At 40.6% G+C, this 20,756-nt stretch overlaps 1 protein-coding gene across 6 annotated transcripts in view; it reads right to left on the minus strand.

Moving 5' to 3' along the window:
* arhgap17a (Rho GTPase activating protein 17a) overlaps positions 1–20,756 on the minus strand; it is a 156,062-nt gene that overhangs the window by 85,524 nt on the left and 49,782 nt on the right. The gene's annotated exons all lie outside the window — the stretch shown is intronic.

Raw genomic sequence — 20,756 nt, forward strand, 5'->3', positions numbered from 1 at the left:
ACTCTTTCCCTTCCACCTTTGACATTCATACTTTCACCCCAATTCCACCCCAATCAAATCCATTAATACCTGGAAATTCATGATTCTCCTTGATAGACAGTGATCAAGTTTTGTTCTTAGGGCAAAGTTTTGTTCCTGGTTCTGTGTCAAAAGTTACATATAGTCAAATCTATAAACTTATTCCTGTGGTGCCATCAGCATTTAAAGCAAAACTACCACCGTCACACAGGATGTCAAGAAAAAAGTATCACTTAAAATACACACACTAAGGGATACTTGCTGTGTAGTCAGTGAAAGCCCTTTAAAAATAAATCTGCTAAGTACAGTAAGTGTTAAGCTGTCAGTTACAACCTGTACAAGAGCTAGGATGATGTTGAAAATCAGCTTTCAAATAAATTCTTTAAAATTTACTGAGAAAACGCTGTGGAGTAATGAGGGGTTCTCTGCAGCGTATTCGAGACTATGTGGAAAACTGTTGATCCTATCCACAAAACACGCCTTTAAGCTATACAAGTTTCAAAGTATTCAATTCTCAAAAGTTACTCAGTTCAAAAAAATTACAAAAAGGACCCAATTCCCTGTCTCAGCTCCCACAACCATAGCATAACGCCATGTTAAAATCCAGAAAATCAGATGGAAAGGAAAAAACCAGAGGAGTCAGTCTGGACTATTTTTTTAAATAGACATTTATTGACAGATACATATTACAAACGTGTGCCTCTTTACCCAATAGCCACAATTTCACATTGTTCCCATTCCCAGGAACAAGTGAATCCCCAGTTAATGTCAATCACATGCAAACAATTAATATAGAAATAATATTCCCATCTTCTGCTTCACCTACTTGTCCTTAGCTTTCCATTCCCCAATTGATTCCCTCACATACTCCTGATGGAAGATATGGATGTGGGCCGTGCCAACATCCTACCATTGGCTCAAGGAGGCTTTGCCTCCCTGTTTCCTTCTTCAGTCATCACAGAATCAATGGAAAAATGCCAGAATATATTTTCCTGCAGTAGCAGGTTGTTAAAATGCCAGCATTCAGACACAGCCCTCAAGGAGTTGAGCTTCATCCACAGAGTAATGGTCCAAACACAGGAATAAATCAAGTGGAACACAGGGGATGTATGCTGGAGAAATTTAAAGGTAGTCAATTCTGTAAGTAGAAATTATAGAACTGAGGTGGAGATTTTGTCAGACCCCCACCAAATCATAGGAGCCCATCTGATCCCTCAACTTGAAGATGCAGAGGAAGTCCGCCGTACCACTGAAGATGATGCATTCACGGAAGACAAGAAAGCAAACACTTCTGCAAAGAAGTGCACATACTCATCATCAGTCTAGGAAATCTACATATTGAAGTGACATGACCCCAGCCAGAAGCTGAGATGGAGCAAATGGCCTGGCACAGGGTCCTTGACCATAAAGATCTCCGGCTGAAAATAGAGGGTCTGCAAGATAACCATTGGGCAGAATTGGAGGAAAGTTGCCTCCTGCAGACCCCTCCTTGCCTTTCCATATAGCCTCGTCTGCCAGAACTGTGTGAGCTTCCTACAGGGCTTCCCACAGGGCTTCCCTTCCTTAACATGCAAGAGATTGAGGAATCTGTTAGGTCTCTTTCATGTCACTTCAACGTATACATGTCCCAGACTGATAATGGAGCATGTGCACTTCTTTGCAGAAGTGTTTGTTTTCTTGTCTTTGGTGAATGCATCATCTTCAATGGTATGGCGGATTTCAAAGGCATCTTCAACTTGGGGGACCAGATGGGGTCCTATGATTTGGTGGATGCCTGGCAGAATCTCCACCTTAATTCTATCATTTCTACTTCCTAGAATTGTCCAGAGGAGGGGGGTCCAGAATTGACTGCCTTTAAATTTCTCTGGCATACATCTGTGTTCCACTGGCTCTTGACTCATTCCTGCTTTTGGACCACTACCTTGTCTGGGCAAAGTTCATCTCTGTGTTGTCATTAATATTGAGGTTGACTGTACTTGTCTGCGTGCTAACAGTGTAGTGCAACCACCATCGGGCAATTGGTAATGGGACAAGTGGATCTTGGCATAACGATCCAGGCGATTGTTGTGACCAGAACAGATGTTATTTGCTGAACAAACCAGATTTCAGAGGGAAACTTGTCTCACTGATCATAAACAAGGAGGAAAACCTACTGACCTCAAGAATGTAGGGCTCCTATAAGACCATTAGGATCTTTAAAAATTAAAAGATTTAGTAACCAAAACACTTGCGCGCAGAAGATTAAAGTTACACACTGTTAAAGCAATTTTACAGAACAATCCCCAAAAGAAAACACTTGGGCAAACTACACAAGTAAACTGCCTTCTTGGCAACAACTCCCTCATAGATTTTAATTATAAAAATCCATTAATATTGCCCAAAGCAAAGAAGTGTTTTCACTTTAATAAAAGGCATTCCATACAACATGGAGGTCTTGTGGTACAATACATTGTATCCCTGCCTCAGAACCTGAAGCTACGGGTTTGAGTGCACTTCATGGTGGCAACAGACCAGCGATTTGTTCTGGGAGTTACTAGCTATGGAAACAAAAAAACTGCCTTAGGTGTACCACTAGGTGCGGGAAGAGAATTGGAATACCAAATTAGAGTAGAAGCATTGGATGAATAATGTGAAAATCCAAAATAAAGGTTCAGAAACAAAGTGTTTTCTGAAAAACAGACTTTTCTGACTTGAAACTAGCTGGTTGTTTCAAATTCACAACTTTCACACCTTCTTCGCAAATACATCCAGTGTCCATTTCCCCTACACAGCAACCACAATCCAGCTAAGCATGTTTTCTTAAATATCTTTTTCTCTTTTCATCTCAGATTCCATTGTCCTCTTTGAACTCAACTTCTTCAAAACATAAATGTCTTTCACGTTTTCCTACTTTGTCCTTTTCAACGCTCCAAGACTTCACTCTTCTGAGCCAAGTGTTTTGGTTATTAAATTTTTACTTTCAGGCAGCTGTTCTCTGCTACCATGTTCCATTCCAGAACGTGCCATTATTTAGAAACCTTTTTTGTAAGCATTTATTTACAAAGATACACATTACAAAGCTGCCCCTCCTATCCAAGTAAGCTGCTTCAATCTACTCCTATTTACAAAGGCACAAGTGAATCCCCTGTTAATGCCCACCAACATAAAATTATAACGCCCAAATGGTTGACTTTACTGGAACAGGCAGAAGGGAACCTTGGGACTTTTGAGCCACTCCAAAATCTCTGACAGCAAAAAGCATTTAACAATTACTGAGCTTCCAGCTATTGTCTAAATGTGTACATGGATCTGCACACAATGCAGAAATTACAAAGGAAATCCTCTACGTCTCACACAAATAGCCCTAGTGATTACCCTGGAAACCACAGAACAGTACACATTTTAGTCACTTTCCCATACATAATTTCAATGTTCAGGTAATTGGTTTGTGATCAGATATCAATTTAATTTATTTGTGAGAACTCTTGTTTTAGATACCACAGGTAATCTGACAGGAATATACTTTATTACTGATAAAAGTTGAATCAAAAACAGGAAATATACAAGAAATAGCCAAGATTGATGGTTTGGATTTTCACGGAAACAATAAGAAATTAATCTACTTATTCAACAACTACTATAAATCAGCAGCCCTAGTTAGTCATCAAGTGCTTTTATAGCTCACTGAAATGTGTCAGTAGAAGAGGCTGTGGCATAGTGATATTTTCACTGGACTAGTAATCCAGAGACCCAGGGTAATGCTCTGAAGACCCTGGTTCAAATCTCAGATTGGCCATTCAATCAATAAAAAAACGTGGAATTAAAAGTCTAATGATCATCACAAAATCATTGTCAATCAGATTCACTGTGTGAAATTTGTCCTCTTGATCTGGTCTGGCCTACGTGACTCCAGATCCTCATCAACCTACATGCTGTAGATGCTTCAGTCCATGACAGTATCAGTAGGAGTGACTACTGCACAGTCCTTGTGGAGACAAAGTTCCATCTTTACAGAGAAAATAATCTCTATTGTGTTGTGTGGTACTATCATTTTGCCAAGTGGAATAGACTTCAAACAGATCTAGCAACTGAAAGACTGGGCATCCAGGAGATACTGTGGGCCATCAACAGCAGAATTGTATACTCAACCACAATCTGTAGCCTCATGGCCTGGCACACCCCCCACTCTATTATTACCGTCATGCCAGGAGTCAAACGGGAATCGGAGAAAAAAACTCTCCTGGTTGGAGCCATATCTGTCACAAAGAAAGATGGTTGTGGTTGTTGGCATCAGTACCCAGAGGAATTTCTCTGGATAGTGTCAAAAGCCCAACCATCCTCTGCTCCATTATTAATTATCTTCTCACCATCAGAAAGTCAGAAATTGGGATTTTAATGATGATTGCACAATGGTAAGCACCAACTGCTCAGATACTGTAGTCCATGTCCAAATGCTGCAAGATCTGGACAATATCCAGGTTTGGACTGATAAGTGGCAAATAACATTTGTGTCAGTCAAGTCCCAAGCAATGACCATATGCAACAAGAGGGAATTTAACCATCGCCCCTTGCTATTCAAGGATATTGCCATTACTGAATCTCCCACCAAAAACAAACACCTGGTGCTTACCACTGGCTAGAAACTCAACTGACTTGTCGTGTAAATGCTGTGACTATTACAGCAGATCAGAAGCTAGGAATTCTGCAGTGAGTAACTCACTTTCTGACTCCCAAAGCCTGTTAACTATATACAAGGCACAAGTCAGGAGTGAGATGGAATATTTTCCACTTGCCTTGATAAGCACAGTTCCAATAACACTCAAGAAGCCTGACACCATCCAGACTAAGCAGCCCCCTTGATTGGTAACCCATCCAAAACATTAACTCCCTCCACTCCTGACATACAGTGGCAGCAGTGCGTAACATCTATAAGATGCAATGAAGAAACTCATCATGCCATGCCTTCTTGGATATCATTGTCTGTACCTACGACTGCTACCATTTAGAAGGACAAGGATAGCAGACACGTGAACCCTCAAGTTCCCCTCCAAGTCACACACCATCCTCACTTGGAAATATATCACCGTTTGTTCACTGTCCTTGGGTCAAATTTCTGGAACTCTTTCCCTAACAGCACTCCGGTATACCAACACCACATAGACTGCAGCAATTCAGGGTGGTAGCTCACCATTATCTTTAAGGGCAATTAGGGATGGGCAATTAGGGGTGGGCAATTAATGCTGATCTAGCCAGCGAACTCAAAAAATTAAAATCTAGTTTTTAATTAAGCATATTTTAATAATCCATTGTTAAAGAAATTTACTATGTTCAGTCAATACAGGAGTCAGAACAAATCACTCATCCTGGGAATCAAGTTGTCCATTCCTCCTTGAATGCGATAGTCAAAAACTTCCACAATTAATTGAATTCAAAACTGAATCAGGATTAAACCAGTGTGTGGTCAGTGGGCCAACCCACAAACTGTCATGCATTTTAGTTTCCCAGAAGTTACCTAGACTTCTGCAATCTCAGTATCACAGAAAGTGAAACTATCACTAACACATTAAATGGTCCAGTTGGCATTTCTAAGGAAACTCAGGAATCAGAGGTAGGTTTAAGTGATCTCTAGTTCTACTGTTAAATATTAGAAATAACATAGATTTAAGTGATTTAATCTAGTATTTGTGTGTACAGAAGGGTACAACTCTAGTTAGGTCCATGTTAAACAAAAGGTGTTCACATGTATGAGGGTTTTGGTTTCAGTTCAACCTCTGTTTCTACTGTGCTGACAGAGTTTATGATGGGGAAAATAGACGTGAGCTTGGGGAAGAATGAAATGTTGCTTAGCAATCAGGAGCCACTTTTAGGGAAAAGACCTTTTTGTGTGTAGTTTTAGCTGGAAGCCAAAAAGGCCAAATAGCCAAAATCCAGGTGCTCTGGTTTCCTCCCGTGTAGGTTAGATGGATTGGTCATGTTAAGTTGCCCCTTAGTGTCCCAGGATGTATAGGTTAGCAGGATTAGTGCAGTAAATGAGGTTATGGGAATAGCACAGGAGGCAGGTTACGATGCTGTGTTGGAGGGTCAGTGCAGACTCGATGGGTCAAATGGCCTCTTTCTGCATTGTCGGGATTCTAGAAGGAGCTTAGCAGAGAGAGTAAAAACTTTGCTCACAACCTTGCTGGAAGAAAAGCCATACAAATGGAGAAAGGGACAAGGGAACACATGCCAGAGCTAGCAACAAGCCTGAAGTTAAAGGAGCAGAAGAAACTGGAAAAGGGTATTTCATCAAAATCACAGGTAAAGTTGAGAGGTTGGCTATTGAGAAGCCAGAAAGATACCTGAAGTGATTCTAAGGTTTGTGATATTGTACTACAGCCTGTGAAATGATAGTTGAAGTAATTGTGCAGCAATTGGTGGCTGGATCTACAGAGTAGCACTCAAAACAAATGAAGCCTGAAAAGAACTGAAAAACCTCGAGGTGGATCCTATTAAAACAGCTCAGAGAAAGCCTCATTAGAGAGGAGAGTTGGAAAACCTGAAGGTGGGTCCTTGATGAAAACACGATGAAAGAAAGCATTGGTCGAAAAAAAATTTTAAAGTGTGTATTTTGAGAGTGGAATTTGGAAATACTCATGACAAATCAACTTGGGGGAACTTGAGGAGAAATCCACAGAAGATTGATTGACTAGCATCTGCCACTTGCTTTCAGAATGGGGTGTTTTCTGACCAGTCAGCCTGTTGGGCTACAGGGAGTGGGTTTACTGAGAATATAATAGCACAAGTTATATTGTGTAACCTATATTATCCTTAAAATCAGTGTACATTTGTGAAGAGTGTGTGTGTGTGTGTGTGTGTGTGTGTGTGTGTGTGTGTGTGTGTGTGTGTGTGTGTGTGTGTGTGTCGGGGATGGTGGCTGAGGGAGGATTGTAGTCAAAACTTTCCATGGTTAATAAATGCTTTTCATTGTTGAAAGTTCACTGACATTCCTGTGACACTATTCCTCCACATTTTCTAAAACAGTTATGATCTTTGAACCAAGGTTCCAGTCTGGGATCTTCCCACCAAAATATAACAAAAACTGAGATCATAACACTGGACTAACTTATATTGGACAAAAACCAGTCAGTTATGCTGGATATCTTGTTGTAAATAGAATCAGAATTAAAGGTCAAAAATTAAAACTATGATGTCATAGAATCATAGTCATAGAAGCTCCCAATAAAAACAGCCAGTCTCACTAAAGAGAAAAACAGATATATCACCGGAGATATTTACTTCAAAAACCACCAAAATTGTAGAAGGTGGTAACACCAATACATGCAAGGTTCGAGATAATATTATATTTTAAACATAGGGCCAAATTTGTTAATGTGCTATCACCAGTTTTAAAACACAATCTATGAATGCCATCATCTACAAATGAGCATGTGTTACGCAGATGACTAAGATTGAAAACTGTAAAATAACCTTTTTGTTCCCTCCACACCTAATGAAAAGAAAGTTGCTTCAGTTATACAATGCTTTTTGTCACCTATGCCAATCACATGGGAAAAGGCACTATAACTATGCATACAATTTCAATAACACAATGAGTGATCACCAAATTTGCCTGTACCACAATCATTCAGGGTGAGACATGGTACGTCAGACTGATCTTCTAAAAGTTACAGCCAAATAAAAGTAAAATAAGGTACTAATGCCACTTTCACGTATATCGCGAGTTGCCACCACAGCAAACAAGAGATAGAAACCAGGTCAATTTGACTGCTGGTTTTTTTTTACCAGAGTCAATCTCTTCCTTTACAACACCCATTTGGAGACTGAGCACCTGACACACCATGACACCCATTCTAGAAAATAGGCTGGATTTTAACTTGGATAAACATGAGGTCATCCACATGCAGCTAAACGGTTATTATAGCGTGCTTTCCAAAAGGTGAAAAGCTAAAAACATTTTGAAACACTAAGAGACTTTGGGGTTCAGGCATATTAAATTGATATAAATGATATAGAATATATTTAAAAAGGCTATTGGAATGCTGGCTTTTATATCTAGAGGACAAAAATACAAGAGAGTAAAAAGTCATGCTTCAGTCGTAGAAAACTCTGGTCAGGTTACACCTGAACAATTATGAGCAGTTTTAGGCCCCACATCTTAGGAACGATCTTTTGGCTTTGATGACAATGCAGCATTGTCTGATGAGAATTACAGATCAAGATCAACTCCAGGATCAAAATTACAAGCACAGAATATTTAAACTAGTGCTACATCTCCTGAAATTTGAAGGTTAAGGAGTGATTTGATCAAAGATGTCAAGGTATAAAAGGAACAGGTAGGGTAAATTGGAATAAAGTGCTTCCACTAGTTGTCAAGTATAGTAACAAAAATTAGAGCCAGACCTTTCGGAAGTGAAATTTAGAAGGCTATGATCTCACTGAATGGTGGGATAGTTTCAACAGCCTATTCCTAGGAAGTTATATTTGCCTAAAATACTAAATTCAATCTGAGTTACTGGGCCCGATTTGTTAATGTGCTCTCCCTTTCTTAAAGCACAATCTAGGCTTGCTATCATCTTTGAATGAGCATCTTCTATGTAGTCAGACCAAGATTGAACAATGTAAAAGAGCCTTTTCAGCCCCCAACCCGAATAAAATCACACCATGAGTAAACTCCACCTGTGTGCCATAAATTGTATGCATGTATGACATTTCACCCTGCATTTCCATCTTTCCCACGAGCATGCTCACTTGGGTGCACTTCATAGATCCAGCATAGTGGAAAGCTGCAGGTGAAATGGAAGTCAATACTGTGAATCCAACAAATGCCTCAGTGATAAGTTTACTGTAGTATCCTTTGTTACTTTTGATGTTTGTTGTTATATAGGCACTGAAGATAAATTTATTGAACAAAAACAGTTCAAAATGCTCAACTTTAAAACATTTCCCATACAAATGTGATTTGGTGAAACGTGATCACAAAATTAACAAGATGATTTTGGAAAAATAATCAATAGTTGAAATTGCAGCTAAAATATATCAACCAATGAATTGGAATGGATAATTGAGAAAGTATTCTTAAACAGCTCTTACAAGGTATGACATCACCTGAGAACTGTTAACAGTTCGAGTGTAACAGGTTCAACCTGTAAAGATAATGGTGGGGAAACACAAGAAATAGTTCTACAAGCACCACAAAGATTGGGGAAATAAGTGCTGACATCATAGTTAACATTTCAAAGAAAAAAATCTGGATAAAGTTGCAGCATGAACAGCATTGGTTCAAATCAGTGACACCTCCAGACCATTCTTAATTTCTACCAGAGTTCATGTGATAAAAATCTCAATTTTGTAAACTCAAATGCTGTTCTCCAATTTTTTCAGTGCAGGGAGAGGCAGAAGAAGCAGGAGTTGAAGAAGTAGAAACCCTAAAAGGAATTATAACAAGAAAACCATTATCTTCGGGACAAAGACACAACAGCTCCCCAATAAATGCCATAGGTAGAGCTGTGCTCTATTATAATGAAGCATACTGTTTTTGAAATTTTACAAATGCAGATCAACTACAACATATGAAGTTAGTTAGAGCTAGTCAATCTTGCAGGACTTTTCAGTAGTGCCATTGTATATGTGCTATCTGGAGAAAGTCAAAAATTAAGTGTGTGGTGTGTTGTATAGAACTTGCCATATGTAATACCTCCCATCACCCCAAAATTCAGTCAGAGGCCAAGGATGTAGATTTGAGAACACAGTTTTTAAATGAAAGCTAGATTTTAGTCCATGCTTTGGTAATAAACCTGTCAACATCTGCAGACAGGTGTGAATACTGCTGATTACTCAGCAGGGAAAGACGTGCTTATTACAGTAGACAGCCTGCTTATGTCTGTGGAAAAAGTGAAGCAATCGATAATGCAAAGGCAATCATTCTGAAGCAGAATATGGTATGCGCAATCTGTCTAGACCCGGCCATGACTTTCCAAACAAGCAAACACCCTGTACTTCTAAATACAGCCTCTATGTCCAGTTGAAACAGAACTAAATAAAAAGGAAGCACTTTAGAATTACAGTGCTGATTTTAGACTTCAGGATGTATTAGCAATGCAACTGAAAATACTCTTGTGCAAAATGAAACTGCAGCTTTTAAATGATTGGTTCTGTTTTGGTATAAACTCAAGAACACAGAAGTAGGGTCTTGTCAGAAAAAAAAATGCATTGGCATTCATTCCCAACACCAACACTATGATTTTTGCATTCACAGTAACTCTAGAGTGTATTTTGGACAGAAATAATCTCAAATTACAGATTGGAAATACCAGTGGCCTATGATTCTAGTCCCAATATATTTTTGGATTGATTACAGCTAGGTAAATGTCACATTTATTGCATTACTGCTTTAACTATTGTGTTGAATTTTCAGCATCTTAGACATTTAGCTGTCATACAAGTGCAAATTATCCAGACTGGTTTGACTTCACATTAGTTGCTATACAAATGTAACTGATTCCACAGGAATTAAACTGAATAACACTAAAAAAGATACAAATCCCATGCAATGCAGTTAGCTTGTTAAATTCAGGCTGTTTTCTTCAGTTTATAGTCGTTGCTACTTGCAGCAAGTGTTGCTTGCACTGTTAATTGGATGCACACACCAGCAAGAAAACCAACCTCATGAGTGGCCTGTGATAGTTAAAGGCAACCTTCATCTTTTCTGATGAAAAGTCATCCACCTTAAAACGTAATAAAAACAGAAAATGCTGGATAAACTCAGCAGGTCCAGCAGCATCTGTGAAGACAGAAACAAATAATGTCTATCTCTCTCCACAGATGCTGCCAGAACTACTGAGTCGATTCAACATTTTCTGTTTTTATTTCAGATATGCAGCATTTTGCTTTGGTATTAATGCATTTAACATTGCTAATAATTATTCCAAGCCATTTGCTTCTTACACATGAAGAAACTTGCAATTATATAGCATCCTGCTTATCCTCAGGGTGTCCCAAAGTGCATTATTGAACTACTTTTCAAATGGAGTCACAGTAGTTTTGGCGGCAATTCTTGAAGCAAATTCACACACAGATCACAAAATGCAATGAGCCAAGTTTGATGTTAATTAACAAATGAACATTGGCCAGGATACCAAATAGCTCCTTCCTTACAAAGATGTCACAATAACTTTTGAGTTGACCTCATTCAAGATCTAAAATGTGGTGTCATATTAACATTATATCTGAAGGACTGCATTTAGCATTTCTGATACTGCAGCAGTCACTACTGACAGCAAGTGAAAAGACAGCCTAGATGTAGGGTTTGAACTGAACTTTCTAACTCAGATACATGTTATCACTGAACCAAGCAAGCCGACACATCTAATTACACAACAGTAAAGGATGGGCAATTTCTTATTTGTTATTAAGCCTTGTTTTGGGAGACTATTTCACTCCAAGGTAAAACTAAATGATTGTCTCTTTTAAAAAAAAAAGAGTACAAGAAAACAAAACCACAGACATAAGCAGGCTGTCTACTGTAAGAAGCAAATCTTTCCTTGCTGAATAATTAGTAGTATTCACACCCGTCTGCAGATGTTGACAAGTTTACTACCAAGGTATGGCTAAAATCTAGCTTTCATTTAAAGACTATGTTCTCAAATTTACATCCTTGGCCTCTGACTGAGTTTTGGGGTGGTGGGAGGTATTACATATGGCAAATCCTCTACAACTCACCATGCACACATCTGCTGCCTTCTTTGCAGCAGTGATATTGAGGTGTCAGTCTGTGGAGAGGCTAGCAGTTCATTAACATATTTAAATTAAGCTCTGATCATAGAGTTCTACAGTGCAGGAGGCGGCCATTTGGCCCATCAAGTCTGCACTGACAATAATCCCACCCTGGTCCCCCTGTAACCCCCCATATTTATATTGCTAGTCCCCCAGACACTAAGGGGCAATTTAGCATGGCCAATGAACTTAACCTACACATCTTTGGAGTGATAGGGGAAACCGGAACACCCAGAGGAAACCTATGCAGACTCGGGGAGAATGTGTAAACTCCACTGTGACCCAAGGCTGGAATCGAACACATGTCCCTGGCACTGTGAGATGCTGCAGTTTGAGCAATTAAAGTCTACTGCAGCTGCATAGGTTTCCCATGGCTGGAAAAACTGCAATGAAAGGGACCACCATCTCCGCATAAAAATGCTTTCATCATCTTCAACTACAGTGAACAAAATGCTGCACCCAATGCTATTCAGACCACACTACAAGTACAATATAGCTGCTCGAGACGTATATAATGCAAAAAATTACCCTCTTTGAGGAAGTTCAATGCCAGACAGGCTTACTTCGCTAAACAATTACTCGCATATACCATTCTCTTCCAGTTGATCATGTTAGTAAGCTAGCTTTTGCATGCACACTCACACACAGACATTTAAGAGCTAGAACAACCTCCTGTAATCTTTAATCCCCATGCACTTTAAGGATTCATTTAAAGAATACCTGTTTGGGCACTTAATGGGTGGATTTTTATGAGAAAAATTCTAAGTGTTCAGGTAGTGTGAAAATAGGAGAGTTGTAGATCTGTTTTTTGGGCGAGTTTTTAGAAACACAGAAAATAGGTGCAAGTGTAGGCCATTGGGCCCTTTGAGTTGCACCAACATTCAATATCAGGGCTGATCTCACACTTTCAGTATCCCACTCTTGATTTCTCTCCATACCCTTGATCCCTTTGCCCACTGGGGCCACATGTAGCTTCCTCTTGAACATATCTAACGAACTGGCCCCAACAGCTTTCTGTGGTAAGAGAATTCTGCAAGTTCACAACTCTGAATGAAGAAGTTCTTCCACAGCTCAGTCCTGAATGGCTTGTCCCTTATTCTTAGACTGTGACCCTGGTTCTGTACTTCCCCAACACCGGAAATATTCTTCCCACATCTAGCCTGTCCAGTCCCATCACGATTTTATATGTTTCTATGAGATCCCTTTCTTTCTTCTAAATTCCACTGAGTACAAGCCCAGTCAATCCAGTCTTTTTTCCTACGTCAGCTCTGACATTCCGGTAATCAATCTGGCAAACCTTTGCTGGACTCCCTTAATAGCAAGGCTGTCCTCCCTCAGACTAGGAAACCAAAATAATACCAAAGGTATGGCCTCATCAAAGCCATGTATAACTGCAGGAAGACATCCAAATTCATGTACTCAAAGCCTCTTGCTCTAAAGACCAGCATGCCATTAGCTATCCTCATTGCCTGTTGTACCAGCCAACCTTCAGCAACTGTTCCATCATGACACCTAGGTCACGTTGCAGGTCCGCTTTTCCTAAGCTGCTGCCATTCAGGTAATAATCTTCCTTCCTGTTTTTGCCAAAATGAATAACCTCACATTTATCCACATTATATTGCACTAGCCAAGTATTTGCCCATCAGCCAGCCTGTCCAAGTCACCAGCAGCCTTTTAGCATCCTCCTCACAGCACACACTGCCACCCAGCTTGGTGTCATCTGCAAATTTGGAGATACTGCATTCAATTGTTTCATCCAAATCAATAATGTATATTGTGAATATCTGGTGTCCCAGCAGTGAACTCAGCACTAGCCACTGCCTGCCATTCTGAAAAGGACTCATTTATCCTCACTCTCTGCTTTGTCTGCCAACCAGTTCTCTATCCACATCAATACATTACCCTCAGTCCCATGAGCTTTAATTTTGTTCACTAATCTCTTGTATGGGACCCTGTCAAAAGCCTTTTGAAAGTCCAGATACACAACATTCATTGGTTCACCTTTGTCCACTCCACTGGTCATATTTTCAAAAAATTCCAGAAGATTTGTCAAACATGATTTCCCTTTAATGAATCCATGCTGACTTGGATTGATCCTGTCACTGCTTTCCAAATGCTCAGTTATTACATTCTTAATAATTGACTCCAGCATTTTCCCCACCACCGATGTCAGGCTAACTGGTCCATAATTCCCAGTTTTCTCTCTCCCTCCTTTTTTTATATAAAAAAAGTGGGGTTACAATTAGCTACCCTCCAATCCAATGAACTCTTCCAGAGTCTATAGAATGCTGTAAAATGATCACCAATGTGTCCACTATTTCTAGGGCCCACTTCCTCAAGTGCCCTGGGATGCAGAGCATCAAACCCTGGGGACGTATCAGATTTTAATCCCAGCAATTTCCCCAATACAATTTCCTGACTAATAAGGATTTCCTTCAGTTCCTCCTTCATGCTCGACACTCTGTCCCCTAAGTATTTCTGGAACATAAGTACATTAGAACACAAGAAATAGGAGCAGGAGTAGGTGATCTAGCCCTTCAAGCCTGCCCTGCCATTCAATAAGATCATGGCTGATCTGAAGTGGATCAGTTCCACTTTCCCGCTCTCTCCCCATAACCCTCAATTCCCTTGTCTATCAGAAACCTATCTACCCGTGACTTAAATATATTCAGCGAGGTAGCCTTCAATAGGCAGAGAATTCCAGAAATTCATCACCCTTCGAGTGAAGAAGTTCCTCCTCAACTCCGATCTAAACTACCCCCCCGCCCTCATCTTGAGGCTGTGCTCTCTAGTCCTGCTATCCTTTCTAAGCGGGAAGAATCTCTCAACCTCTACCCTATCTATCCCCTTCATTATCTTATATGTCTCTATAAGATTCCCCCCTCAGCCTTCTAAACTCCAACGAGTACAGACCCAGTCTATTCAATCTCTCATCATAGGCTAACACCCTCATCTCCGGTGAATCCCCGAGTAAACCTTCTCTGCACTCCCGAGGCCAATATATCTTTCCGCAAGTGCAGCGACCAAAACTGCACACAGTACTCCAGCTGTGGCCTCACCGGTACTCTGTGCAGTTGCAGCAAGACCTCCCTGCTTTTATATTCTATCCCCCTCGCTATAAAGGCCAACATTCCATTTGCCTTCTTGATCATCTGCTGCACCTGCAGACTGGGTTTTTGCGACTCGTGCACAAGGACCCCCAGGTCCCTCTGCACCGTAGCATGCCGCAGCTTTTCGCTTTTTAAATAATCCCTCCTACTATTATTTCTACCAAAGTGGATAACCTCACACTTGCTAACATTGTACTCCATCTGCCAGGTCCTCGCCCACTCGCTCAGCCTATCCAGATCCCTCTGCAGACTTTCCACACCCTCCACGCAATTTGCTTTTCCACTCATCTTCGTGTCATCAGCAAATTTCGTCACCCTCCACTCAGCCCCCTCCTCCAGGTCATCTATGTAAATGGTAAACAGTTGAGGCCCCAGCACCGATCCCTGCGGCGCTCCACTGGTCACCAACTGCCAACCAGTATAGCACTCATTGATTCCAACTCTCTGCTTCTTATTAGACAGCCAATCCTCTATCCACGCTAACACCTTACCCCCAACTCCGTGCACCCTAACCTTCTGCAGCAACCTTTTGTGAGGCACCTTATCAAATACGTTTCCGAAATCTAAAAACACCACATCCACCGGTTCCCCTCTGTCTACCTCATAGAAATCCAATAAATTCGCCAAACACAACTTCCCCTTAATGAATACGTGCTGCGTCCGCTCGGTCAAACCATTCCAGAAATAGCCTCACTATTTCTTCTTTGATAATGGTTGTCTGTGTCCTCCTTAGTGAAGACGGATCCAAAGTTTTTGTTCGGCTAGTCTGCCATCTCTATTGTCCATTATGAATTCATCTGATTCTAAATGTAAGGGACCTACATTTGTCTTCAATAGTCTTTTTCTCTTCACATATCTGTAGAAGCTTTTGCAGTCAGTTTATGTTTTCTACCAGCTTACTCTCGTATTCTATTTTCCCCTTCTGAATTAAACCCTTTGTCCTCGTCTGCTGGAATATAAATTTCTTCCAGTCCTCAGGTTTGCTGCTTTCTCTGGCCAATTTATTTGCCTCCTCTTTGGTTTTAACACTATCCCTGATTCCCCTCGTTAGCCATGGTTCTGCCACCTTCCCAGTTTTACTCTTAAGCCAGACAGAGATATACAGTTGTTGAAGCTCATCCATGTGTTCTTAAAATGTCTGCCATTGCCTAGCCACTGTCAATCCCTCAGGTATCCTTTGCCAGCTTATCCTAGCCAATGCACATCTCATACCTAAGTTAGCATTCCATAAGTTCAAGACCTTAGTCTCAGGGTTTGAGCGAGGCTTAAGTCACTAGCCAGCAACAGAGGGTGCTATTGCGCATGTGCAGACATCTGTCCCTCTCTGTCCTCCTCCCCTCCCGTCCCCTACACCAATCTGATGCAGCACGGCAGCAGGTCCCCCCTTCCTCCAATCTGATGGGGAGTGCTTCCCCCTCCCTAATTAGGCCACCCTGTTCTGGCCCCACCTGGTAGACATTGCCAAGGTTCCAGGCTGGCACTGCCCATTTGGGAACATCCCCCACCCCCTGCCCCTGACCTCCCTGGGTGGGTGGGCCTTAATGGCTCCGATTCTACTGAGACTTCCCAATTCATGGGGAGCAGGTGTTTTCCTTGCTGGAGAGAATCTCTCCTGGCAAGGCCATAAAAGTCAAATGAACCTAGACAATTGAGCACTGGGCTCACTAAACACATGCAAATGAACACAAACTATTTGGCCTCTCACTGGAAATGGGTGAGGAGCTGAATGCGCCAGATAGCTGGTGCCGGTACGGATGTGACAGCGGAGAAATCAATGCTATCATGCGATTTTGCCAGCTTGGTCAGCCCATCAATCGGCAGGATGAGCCAGTATAATTGCAGCCAACATGCACTTCCTATGAAAATTCCTTCGTCAATGACTATGGGAAACCTTACGAAGAACCAATGCCTTTTACAACACTCCTTGCGCACTAAAAGTAGGAGTGCTTCCCAAGTCCACCAAAAAATTCTCAGCTACTTTACCTTAATCACAGGCCACTTGCATTCCCAACAATCGTAATCCTCTTCACCTCCTAATCCTGGTTCTACCCCCTTGCAATTGCCTGGAACCGTCTTCAAGGGTCCCATGTTACAATCACCTTTCTCTGGTGTCCTCTCCATCCTGCTGGCCAAATTGTCCATTTGGTCAGGTATCTTGCAGGAAATCGAGCTAAAAACTATTAATGAGGTCATGCCACTAAGTTTGGCAGACCCTCAGAGACCCTTTGGCAGTTTACTTGCATAATGTACATGCTCCACAAATTGAGGCAAACGTGTTACTAGAAAGTAAGAAATCGCTGCAAAACTTAAACTCACCCTGCAACAGACAAAAAACAGTGCAATAAATATTATTCAAGATCAGGAATGGAACAAACTGGTTAAAGAAAAGCACACAGGCCCCATCAAGAGTGTGAAACACTGCTCCTTCCCATAGAAAACAATTAATATTGCGCCTGCTATAAGCACCACAGCCACATAGTATTTGCCTAACTCACACAAGAACGCTGCCTTAACAGTAACATAATATTTAGCGATTACTTTGATTTCTATAGCTAAAAACTGATAATGGAACAATGGTATGGAACAAAAGAATGATTGTAATGTCTAGATGTGGTTCATGTTGAACAGACCCAATATTTTATTGAAGTAATGGACTAACAGAGAAAAATAAACACAAAAGCTCTGAATCATTGATACCTTTCCCTAAAGACATTAGTGAATGATTTAGATTTTTTTGGTTATTGCAAGCTACACTCAGATACAGTACTGATTGTACTTCTTTACCCTACTATCAGAGGTGGGTCTGTAAACACAGAAGCAGGAACACAGCTCAATAAATATACCAAATTTCATGAGAAACTTCTGGTAGCATTGTAGATTGAATATATTGAAATTTTACTGTGACAAAACAGTGCATATCCAATCATTTTAAGTAACTCAGATCATATTACTTAGTAATTACAAAAAGCTTGTACTTGTATCCTAAGGGTGCCCAAAAGGGGTTTACTGCCGATGGGTTACTTGCATTTTAACTTCAGCTGTCACATCCAAAATAAGGCAACTCTTTAAATTCAAAACGTCCCCAGTTCTGCACTGAATCAGTCCAGGTCACAGTCCAGAAAAGTACAATGCTGACAGGTACTCAGACTTTTGTGGGCTATTCAGCAGAGATTTATTCTAACCTGGTGTGCTTTCCAGCACGGTGCTTCTACAAGACATCTGCAGCATGAGTGAACAGAGTAAGCAACCGTGTGATTTATTAATTAGTCAGATTAAAGAATCCTCAGTGAAAGGTACAGTTTAAACTAGGATGTATAAATGAGATTTAAATCAGGTATAGAAAGTAAAACAGAGGAAGAAAAAGGAAACAAAAAAGTTTAAAAAGTGATTTTTTTTTAAAAAATCAACACTAAGTTCTGAAGGATGAACAAGACTCCACATTTGTAATATTAAGTTTTCAGGATGAGGGGGATTGATTGGCATTAGTATGACAGGGCACATCATTAAAAATTAATTTATACTCAAATGCACAAGGCCTAACATTTTTGCTGTGTTTGGCTCGTAACTTGTAGGCCAGTATGACAACTTTGTACCCTTGCGTGGATTTCAAAGCAGAATTTAATACTGAGGTATCAGTGAGAACGAAGCAAAGCAATTTGGACAGCAACTTCTGGAAAGCCATGTTTCATTGCACATGGAGACTCCTAAAAGTTGCTATCTAATGCTATAAGTGAGCACTCAATTCTCAATGCAAAGTCGGAGCTTGAATGCATAGCATTCTGACAGTACATTATCTACTGGGCTAAATTTTACATCTATTTGTCCCTTCCACACTTTCCTGCTCCATTTTTTTAATGTGGAAATATTTGAACAGTGCAAAAAAGCTAAAAGCACTATACACTATAAAAATCTGCCCTAACAAAATCAAAGCATATACATACAACAGGAACTATTCGGATTTCTCGCCAGCAACAAATCAGATTGAAGGTTTGATGTCCTGCCATACCCAGTTGTGAATGATGGTAGACAATTAAATAACTAACTGGAAGAGGAGATGCCACAAATATTCCAATCTCATTGATGGAGGAGCCCAGCACATCAGTGCTAAAGACAAGACTGAAGATTTTGCAAAAATCTTCAGCCAGAAGTGTTGAGTGGATGATCTATCTCAGCCATCTCCAAAAGTTCCTAGCATCAGGGATGCCAGCCTTCAGCCAATTAGATTCACTTCACAATATCAAGAAATAGCTGAAGATACTAGAAAGTGTAAAAGCTATGGATCCTGACAACACTGCAACAACAGTATTGAACACTTATACTCAGAACTAGCTATTGCAGTACAGCTACAACATTGGCATCTACTCAATAATTCTGAAAAATGTCCAACTATGCTCTGTTCACAAAAAAAGCAGGACAAATCCAACTAGACCAATTACTACCAGATCAGTTTATTCTTGATCATCAAAGTGACGGAAGGAGTCATCAACAGTGCCATCAAACGATACTTACTCAGTGATAACTTGCTCACAGGTGGTCCGGTAAGGTGTTGTCAGACTTCTTACTGCTAAGATTCCATCAGGGCCATTCAAGTCCTAACCTCATTACCTCCTTGGTCCAAACATAGACAAAAAAGAGCTGAACCCAACAGGAGAGGTGAGAGTAACTGGCTTTGGCATCAAAGCAGTACTTAACTTAGTGTGGCAGCAAGAAGCCATAGCAAAACTGGAGTTAATGGGAATCAAGGGGTAAACACTCCCATGGTTGGAGTCACATCTTGTGCAAAGGATGATTGTGGTTGTAGGGGGTCAATTATGTGAGAAACACAGCTCACAGTTAAACAATTTAGTCAAGTCAAGTTCTGAAGGAGCAAGATTTTATTTGACGTTCTTGCAAGACCGGGTGTCTAGCGAAATAGGCACACCTCACATAGATTTGCAGCACATTTTATACCTTTTTTTACAAGCATTGTAATGGCTTTGCAACGTGATGTTCTCTCCTAATTGGTGGTCCCTGTCCCATCTATGTGTTGACATTCTCCTATTGGCTCAAGGTGTCCTAAGTTCCTATCACCTCTACTCCCATCTAACAATGTCTCCTGTTATCACAAGAGTGCATTAGCAAACTCATCCATCTTATCCAATACTGTTACATGTCCAGTTCAGATTGGTAGTAATCAATCCTTTGCCAACTTAATCACTGCTGTCCCGACTATCTCAGTGACCCCTTCCCCCTTTTATGCTTAGTTGTATAAACAACACATCTTGCAGACCATTTGCTTTTTATAACGTGGGCCTCTTACATTCCTGCAGGATGTGGTGTATGCTTCACTGCACATCACATCTCTGATGTTATCTCTACATTACAGGCAGTCTTTTTATTATCCCTAAGTATTGCTGTGTTAGCAGCATCGAACCTTATGTCCTATGTTTGTGACTAAACTCACAGTTGTTTCCATAAAGTGGGTTATCAATATGCCTAACAATATCCAATCTATTTGACTTCAAGCTATTTCTCTATGCTCTACAAATATATGTGTTAACAACATCTTTACCTATTGCTCACAATTATCTTGGTTCCAGGACATCACAGCAGGAGTTCTTCAAGGTAGTGTCCTAGGTCCAACCATCTTCAACTGTTTGATTATTATCTTTCTCCCATTTCAAGGTCAATGCACAATGTTCAACATTATTCACAATTCCTCAGATATTAAAGCAGTCTTTGTTCATATGTAGCAAGAACTGGATAACATTCACACTTGGGCTCATAAGTGGCAAGTACCACGCACGTCTCTAAAGTGCAAGGCAATAATCACATCGAACAAGAGAGAATCCAACCATCTCTCTTTGACATTCGTTAACATTACCATTACTGAATTCC

Source organism: Carcharhinus amblyrhynchos, chromosome 18, assembly GCF_965287045.1.
Source record: "Carcharhinus amblyrhynchos chromosome 18, sCarAmb.v2.hapA, whole genome shotgun sequence".
NCBI lineage: Eukaryota > Metazoa > Chordata > Chondrichthyes > Carcharhiniformes > Carcharhinidae > Carcharhinus > Carcharhinus amblyrhynchos.